This window comes from Ammodytes marinus, assembly GCF_949987685.1.
Source record: "Ammodytes marinus genome assembly, chromosome: 9".
Classification (NCBI taxonomy): domain Eukaryota; kingdom Metazoa; phylum Chordata; class Actinopteri; order Uranoscopiformes; family Ammodytidae; genus Ammodytes; species Ammodytes marinus.
Genome location: NC_137213.1, coordinates 27415761 through 27425727, shown reverse-complemented (window position 1 = coordinate 27425727; position 9967 = coordinate 27415761).

Below are 9967 nucleotides of genomic sequence, written 5' to 3'. Positions count from 1 at the left end.
GAGGCTAGCAGCATGGTGAGTCCGGCCCTCTCATTATAAAGGTCATTACTGGCTCCTCTCCTCTGCGCTGAGTATTAATAACATCATTTAGATCAGAGCAACGCTTAACTCAAGACCTCTGGATTATAGTGAAGAGAGAATACGGGGGGGGGGGGGGGGGAGAGGGAAGGAGAGAGAGGCAGACAGAGAGAGATAGACAGAGAGAGAGAGAGAGAGATGTGAAGTGTGTCTGCTGTCAAGGTCAGACCAAACAACAGATAAGATAAGATAATCCTTTATTAGTTAGTAGCATGGTCTGGCATGTGCTCTATCATTTCTGCTATACAGGGGAAAACATTATCTGGATTTTCATGCATTTCTTCAAAGCAATCACAATTGTCTTGGCTTGGGCGGCGCTAAACCCAGGAAGCAGCAACAGTGTCCTTGCAATGTAATGCTATGGAGATCCTGTTTTGACGGAACTTTGTCCGTGGAGAGGTTGGCATTGAAATGGCTAAATAAACACCAAAAAACGCCACACAAAACCATTATGGATGTACATGTTTGTCAACTACAGTATGTGATAGCTTGCAAATTGTTTGTAACAATAGCAGTTAGCTGCTGAGCTTACAGTAACCATCAGGGTATTTCACTTCAGCTACATTTTCTGCCCACCTGTGCAGCTACATATTATTGGCGTGCACTTTCTTTTGTTCCCTGCACTGAGAGAGAACTTAAAATGATACAGTTTTACAAAGCGGAAGGAGACGAAAACCGTCTGCAGTTTTATTCCAACTATTTATATTGGGTTGGCCAGACTAGAGAGAGATAGAGGCTCTTACACTGCACATCTTCAATGAAAATACTTCAATGTTCAAGTCGTCAGATTTCCTAAATTCTGCATAATTGCAAAATGTGTTCAATCAACTGAAGCCTTTTTAAGACCTTCAAAACTGAACAAATCTTTGATTAACAGTAACAGCCAAATGCTCTTAACTGCACTGAAGGACAGATTTAACAGGCAGGAAATGTTTGAATCTCTACTATCATCGCTGTTGTCTGATCTGGAACCAGCCACTGATGAAGAGAAATTAAAATTGAATTCGAATGAGTCGGACTAATTCTCACTTCAGTCTGATTATTTATTCAGCTCCACCTTTTTCCTCTCGCATTTCTGTTAATTTAATTTAATAAACCCACATTTAACTATCTCTCCCTCTCTCTCATTCTCTCTCTCTCACCCTCTCTCTTTGTCTCTTTCTCTCTCCCTCTCTTTCTCTCTGTCTCTCTCTCTCATACATCAGTCCACCTGTTTAAATTTTAATCTCTCCATTCTGCAGTGTTCATTATGTGTGTACTTGTCCTGTTTCTTTAGCGACTGACTTTGCCTGAAGCAGCAGGTTGTTAATGATGACAGCGTCATAGTGAGGGGTTCAAAGAGACACACTGACTAACCCGCTGTTACCTGGTCCATTGACATTACACACCATGTTAAAAATATATGTTTTAAAGTGACTACGAGGAACTTTACGTTTTATGTTGATTCTAGTGCCCCCTTCGGACAAAATGGGTATTACTATTACAACACCAGTGCCTGCTATCCTAAAGATCTTTGCTAGCGTGTGCTGTCGGTGCGTGCATTTGTTTAAGAAGCAAATTAAAGAAAAGCGGCATTGCAATATAAGGTCATGCATTTGTATGTGACTATGTCAGATTAATAATGGTAATATGACTATGGTAAAGCAAGGTAAACTTTGATTACGCCTTTTTACAGTGCCCCCCTGAATGCATGAGCACCAATACCTGAACTGGTGTGTGTGTGTGTGTGTGTGTGTGTGTGTGTGTGTGTGTGTGTGTGTGTGTGTGTGTGTGTGTGCGTGTGTGGGCGTGGTGGTTGGAGAGAAACCCTTCACATCAAATTAGCAGCCAGTTCAGCTGCGATTTCACTTCCAATCTGGTATTCTCACCTTTCCCTGCACTCCGTTTAACGCCTCAACAGTTATCAAATTATTAATCAACCATGCACCTGATCTACTCCCAGAGAGCTCTTTGTGTGTGTGTGTGTGTGTGTGTGTGTGTGTGTGTGTGTGTGTGTGTGTGTGTGTGTGTGTGTGTGTGTGTGTGTACGCACTCTACCCTGCAGCAGCTCCAAACATACAAATAGGTCTCTTTGTTGAGCGCCCGTATTCAAGGCTCAGTGACAGAGAGCTGGACTTTTCCACGGGGAGCTGTTGTTAAATGATTGTACAGTTTGCGCTGAATTAAACATGGCAGGGTTACGATTTCTGGGTATGTAACAACAACAACAACAACAACAACAACAGCAACAGCTACGCTATGTCAATGAACTGTAACACTGTCATTTATGAAATTTACGTCATATGTCGAGCGAGCGATAAAAGCTGCACATTTGGAGTAATGCTAGAAGTGATACTCAGTATTGTCCTGTGTTATGCTTTGCCTGTGTTGTGCATGGCTACATCCTCAAACCTCCACACAGTGAAGTCTCCAAGCCTATAGCTCAAGGTATTTACCAGGACATGTGGCACTTTGTAGTTTGGTTTATTTGAAGCTATAGTACTCAACGAGATTCTTGTTGTTCTGAGTTTGTACCTTCATGGTTGAATGCACTTAATGGAAGTCGCTTTGGATAAAATCTAATGTAAATGTAATCGTGAAGGTCCTTTCAAAGCCACATTTAAATGATATTTGAACCCTCTCATCTCCGTGGATATGAAATTAAAATGATGAGTAAAACTAACGTAATGTGGTAAAACTGCACCTCTAAAGTGCCTCTCCAATCAACCAGGAGACAAGGACAATGATGGCAACTTTTCAGAATCAGAAAAATCAAAAAATGTATTAAATATACAACAGAATGTGAAGCGGTGAGTCAGAGCATTCGTCGGACAAAACTGTGAATTTTTTTTTCTTCTAAAAATTTGATCAAAGCTTTGTTTGAAGCCTCTTATCTTTATACAGACACACACACCAGCAGACATTTGAAAAAACAATGAAGACTTTGGCGGAGAGATGGAAACAATTCAAATGACAACTACACCAACAGATTAATTTGTGACCATCCAAAATGCAACAGGACGAAGGAACACACTTAGCAGGCTGTTAGCAGTGTGACTGTGACAAAATGTGCCTCTGCTATCTGCTAGGGCTTGGTTATCGCATCTTAATAGTGAGGAAATGCATATAAATAGTCCAATTAAGAAGCTCTTTATGTGGGATGCATAGGCCTTTAATGGCTGTGTCGGGTAGCGAACAAAAAGTCTGAGTGAGTCGGCAGCGTCCTTCACATCAAAAGTACATTATCTGGAGAACATTACAATAACAATATAGTAGAAGTGTGAGTCCAAACATCTTCTAATGCTGCTGTTGTTTTAATATTTATTTAATTTAACTTTATCTTAACACACTTACACACACGCACGCGCGCGCGCGCACACACACACACACACACACACACACACACACAGACATGAGAATCTATCTCACAACCTTTTTTAGTTTTTTTTCCTATTTCTAATATTCTGTCATCCGAAATCTATATACAATGGTGAAGTAAAACAAACCCTACACACTGAACCTTTTTACAGAAGCTACGGTGGCCTTCAAGGACAATAAGCTAGTTACAAAAGATAGCATCATCCACCACTGCCTCAAGTCTTTCTACAATATCAAGTGATGAGGTGAAGATGTATTTAGTTATTTATTCTATAGTACTTCTTCTTCTTGCTCTTCCAACAGGTGCATTTCCCACATTTCTAGACACTTTAATTTCTCAGGACTTACAGTGATTGATGTGCATGAAAAGGAACATATACCTACAAGCTTTTTGATGCCATATGTAAATTATTTTGGGTTAAAGGTGTAGTCAGTGTTTCTGGTAAAAAAAAGAGCTTGTTGTCAAATTCAGTAAATATCTCACCTGTACGTATTGTTTGTGTGTGGGATGGAGAAAAAAAACTGTTAATACACTGCCTAGACTCTGTAAACGGGCACGTTTAAAGACAAAAAGTAAAAGCCCATCTCATGAACACAAACACACAATGGCCGCCTATCTACCAGGTTTCATCCGAAGCCCCACAGTGGATCGGGTGACTGAGAATGGACCTGGAATAAAAAGACGTGAGTACATTTTGTGGGCACGATATTTCCCCCGAGAGGTTCCACCCATTGAGCAGCTGAACACACACAGAGCTCCAGTGTCCCGTCTCGCTTCACCGAACTGCTGCCAACCGACGAAACCTGCCGGGTCTTTTATTCCTCTACACAGACAGACAGACAGACAGACAGACAGACAGACAGACAGACAGACAGACAGACAGACAGACAGACAGACAGACAGACAGACAGACAGACAGACAGACAGACAGTCTCGCTTCACCGAACTGCTGCCAACTAAAGAAACCTGCTGGGTCTTCTATTCTTCTACACAGACACCTTGATGGCTGCTGATGTGTCGGACAAAACCACCGTTTATACCCCATCTTTACTGGATCCCTCTCTTTCTCTCTCTCTGTCTCTCTTTTTCTATCTCTTTCTCTCTGTTGCTCTTTCAGTCCAATTATACACATAAGCCTTTTCATACATGCCTTTTGGTCTATCTCCTTTTCCTGCTGGTTGCGTTTTTGTATAAATTTCAATGTGTTTTTGTGTTCCGGGTTATATTCCTATTTTTGGCAAAAACCAATAAGCGGTGGCTTGTTCGGACGCTGTACACATTTAGGGCTGTGTAAGTATTTCACCGAATTACCAATGTTGTAGTATTTATACTGAGAAAAGAAAAATTCACAGTAAGAGACAGATTGTCAGTCTTGGACATGGTAGATTTGGACCAGACGTTATGGTGCTTAGATACTGTATGTCTTTTAAAAATCTAAATTCCCTGCATATAAAACCACTATGACAGTCTCATTGTGTTAAAGAGAGGGAGGCTGCAGAGGAGACACGTCCACCTACAAATCTTGATCGGCTTTAAAAATATATTCTGTACTTTAAATGTTTGATTTAATGTGTGTGAGACAGACAGACAGACAGACAGACAGACAGACAGACAGACAGACAGACAGGCAGGTAGACAGGCAGGTAGACAGGCAGGTAGACAGACAGACATAGACATACAGACAGTGCTGTGTGTGTGGGCAAGAGCTGGAGGAGAAAGGTCAGGTTTCAGTTGAAGAATTAATGAATTAGCTTTGCTTTGGCGCCACATTATGCTCGTCTGAGATTTATTCTACCTTAATTCCTCCCACAGACAGAGTTATGTGTCTTCAGCGGCTTAATGAGATATACAAGCATTTATAGGTCTCGGAGTCTGTGTTGAATCCTGGTTTTATAACCTCCCTTCATCAGCTATAATGCATAAATCAGTATGCTTATGTTTATTGTATATAATCATAATCACATCGTGTCAAATCATATTCATTTGTTATTTAAATGATTGTTTCTTGTTTGTTATTTCTTATGGTTTCTTCTTGACGCCCAACATTAACCTGTGTTATGTCATGTGCATCAGCTGGAAATGTTTACTGTTCATCCATTACTGTATTCTTCAGCCAAGTGTAATTCAATTATCGTTTGTGTGTGCATTTGTGTGTGTGTGTGTGTGTGTGTGTGTGTGTGTGTGTGTGTGTGTGTGTGTGTGTGTGTGTGTGTGTGTGTGTGTGTGTGTGTGTGTGTGTGTGTGTGTGTGTGTGTGTGTGTGTGTGTGTGTGTGTGTGTGTGTGTGTGTGTGTGTATGGGTGTGTGTCCTTGCGACTACACTGAACGCATTAGCAGTCGGGTCAATCTGAACCCACAGTTGTCTGTGTAAACAATGAGCAGAGAAAGCGTCAATGCCGCTAACGGCTCTGCCACTATACACTGGCATTGATGATTATTTTACTCAGTTTTAACGGCTAAAAGCACAATTGAAATATTTAAAGAACTACGGTTAAAGTTGACAAAACATCTCTGCTGATGAAGATGTGGTTAGGAGAAATGAGAATATAGTCAGATTCAATATAATATATATTTTTGGGAATGCCAATTTAGCTCTGCCTTGACAGAGGAATGCCTATCTGAAAATACAAGGAATACAAGCTTTCTGTAAAATAATGTCGGTTACACTGGCTTACTTCAAACTTGAAATGCATGAGATACCATTAATCCTTGTGAGTGACTGATTTATGTAGTACTACATCAAAGTCAAAGTTTGTTATTGTCAGTTCTGATATATGCAAGACATACAGTACAACAGAATCAAAATGGCGTTTATCTCTGACCCACGGTGCAATAGGAACGTTAAAAAACATAAAATAAACATAAACAATATTTACTTTAGATAAATTCTAAATACTAAGTAGAGCAATGAATTGTTTGTACATTATAAAACAGTACATATAAAATAAATTAGAAAGTAAAGAGTAGATAAGTTAAATTGAAATGTGCAATGTGATGAACACTATGTACAATATGTGCAATGAATTGATGCATTTATTTTATTGTTGATAAATTCTATGTACCCGTATTATAAAGTATTAGTAACCAACATATCCTTCAAGCTCCAATGCCAAAACAAGTCTCAGCAATTAACACACTTCCCTTCACTTCCTTCAAAGGCAATTTAGTTTCTCTTGTCACATATCAGCGTTCGAAATGTGGCGAAACGAAAGGATTTGATCCACTTTACCAGGATGTCTCTGTGTGTTTGGGATTAGCATAATGTAGGAAGGTCAAGACTAAAGAGGACGTTTAAACGGCCTCAGTCCTACTTTAGCTTTAAGTTTGGTAAACAGGATGTGATGACAAAAGTGCCTGTTACCACAAGCCCTTATATCAGGAAATAGGGCCTCAAATTAGATTTAGCTTTAACACACACACACACACACACACACACACACACACACACACACACACACACACACACACACACACACACACACACACACACACACACACACACACACACACACACACACACACACACACACACACACACACACACACACACACACACACACACACACACACACACACACACACACACACACACACACACACACACACACACACACACACACACACACACACACACACACACACACACACACACACACACACACACACACACACACACACACACACACGGTTTCCGAGGCGTTGCTAATTCTTTCAGGTAGGAGCCCTTTGGTTTGGCAGTGATCTCTGTATTTCTATCTTCCTCATTTCTATTCCAGACCAGACGCTCAGACTGTGTCAAATGGGGGATAATTGCAGCGAGCCGAGGGAGTCTCACTCATACAGCCAAGGTGATGTGACTGAGCTCTGAAGATGATGATGATGATGATGATGAAGGCCCACAATGCTTTGCTGTTTTGTTACAAAGGCACACTGCCATTGGCTAGTTTTTAGGGAATAATTTTTTGTGATTCTGTCAAGCTCGTCTGGTATAATGTGGGGGATCCATTTTTATTTACTGTTGGTGAAGTTGAGCCCGGTCCAGCTCTGAAGATTATGATGATGACGGCCCACAATGCTTTGCTGCTCTGCCAAAACCACCATTAATATAGTAACAGCTTGACAGTCAGGAAACTTGTTGATTGATATGTGTGTTTTTATTTGTATATGAGAGATTGATCATTTTAATTATTTATTAATGCCGTAATAACACTAATGTTAGGATCCGGGGAGAAACTACTCTTTTTCTTTATTCTGTATGCAAGTACTCACTGAAATTACTAGGGAAATCTGTATATCTTGAATCCTCAAATCAGCTGGTTTCAAATTAATCTGTGTGGTAATAAACCTTGTAATCCATGTAGTTAATCATATTAATATTCTGGAGAATCACTTTTTACTTTGTGTTGATGATGTGATGCTCAATCTGATCTGATCAGAAATGTCTCCCTCTTACAAGTGTTAAAGGAGAGCGCTGCCATTGGCTTAAAATGTCAATTATAAAGCAAACACAACCTGATCCCAACGTTCATTATTTTCCTGCCTTGCTTTCTTTCTGTTTTCTTATCTGACTTTCCTTCCACTGAATTTTGATATAAGCTATTTGGGCCAAGAAATAGATCCAAATTAAACAACAATTTGTTATTTTTACACTTAAAAGGTCGATGAAGAGGGGGCGCCTTTAGCTCAGTTGGTAGGGCGTCCCCCCCATGGGCCTCGGCCAGCAGCAGACCCGGGTTCGATTCCAGCCCGCGGTCGTCCTCTGCATGTCACTCCCCTCTCTGCCCCATTTCAACTCTGTCTCTTCACTATCAATAAAGCATAAAAATGCCAAAAAACATCTTTAAAAAAAAAAAGGTCGATGAAGTAACGATACAAAACAATGTACATTATATAAAGTATATTAGTGCAGTAAACAGCTGGGTAAAAGGGAAGTCAATACTAGGACACTTTGAATTCTGTCAATCATGATTACCCCATACTAAAGACATCAATCATTCATTTACTATCAATTTAAATGGTAATTAAATCCAATTATGTTTTGTTATGGACCATTTCTTTGATAGACAGAAGTTCCAGCATAAACTGATGATAACCTATTCTGTGAATGATCTATTATAGTGTATCAGGGACACTGGTGCTTTTACATTGTTTGATTATTAGCAATCTCAGAATCCTGGAAAACTACAAACCAAACTATTTGCAAGTCTAGATATCAAACAGGCAAGTGAAGTGAGTAAGTGTAAGTGTTTCATTTGTGTGAACTGAACTCACCCTTTAACTCTCTGTTAGTGCATATTCCCTGGGTTTGCACAAGGGCGTTCTTTGTTTCACCTAAATTCATTTTTAATCACAGTAAACATCAGTCACTTAATCACAATTAAGCCTCTGAACTGCTGTATGTCAACATAACGGTGTCAGGTTTCATTTCAATATTTATTCATTATAGCCAGAAAAAAATAAAAAAATAAATAGAAAATTAATCAGACGATGTGTGATTTTATAATTTTCTCGTTGGTCGGGTCAGGGCATTCATTAATTTCAGAGACAAAAAAGCAGAATATTAATCAAGTCATTAGTCTTGTCAGAGCATAAATGAGTTTGAATAAATGAACTGTCGAAACACGGCCGCTACTTATATTAACACCTTCGAGGAAGAAATTAAATGTGTTTCCTGGTTGCACCTTTTGAAAATCTAAATCAAATCAGTTCACTCTTGAATCCAAGTGTAAGTTTGTGTTACATTGCAAAAAGTCCTTCAATGCATTTTTAAAATATTGTGCTCACAAGCTTTGAGATCACAGTGACTCCAAAATGTAATCAGTTCCTTCTCAAGTGTGAGTTTGTGCCAACATAGGATGAAGATCCCTCAAAGCGTTCTTGAGATATTGCTTTCATGAGGCTTGAGGTCACTGTGTCCTCGACCTTTCACTTCCAAAATATAATCAGTTTAGCCATGAATAAGAGTGGACATTTGTGCAAAGTTTGAAGAAAATCCCTCAAAGCGTTGATGAGATATTGCGCTCACAAGAATGGCCTGGATGGACAGACAACCCGAAAACACATAAAAAGAGATGGAAGATATCAATTAAGTCTAAACTGAAATAATCATCCTATTGTTTCCTCTCCTCTGCTCGGATTAGCATATTAGCATATTAGCTCCACATTATTTACCTGCGTGGCCCTGAAGGAGAAATAATCCATTAACCCTTTGGCTCCATGATTGTATTTCTTTATTTTAACATACAATGGCTCAAATACGTCTTCACATAAAAGAGATAGAAGATATAAAAGAAGAAGAATGTCCAACATCCGATCACAAATCTTCGAACTCTCAACACTCTCTCCTCTGCTCCGATTAGCATATTAGCGTATTAGCAGCACATTATTTACCTCCGTGGCCCTGAAGCAGACATCATCCATTAACCCTTTGAACCAGCTCCACTCTGATTCACTGGAGTCATTAGTGTCTGTGTTAGTTCCACACTCAGCAGTTTGTCTCCTGCAGTTCAACAATTCAAAAACGGCCTCTGGA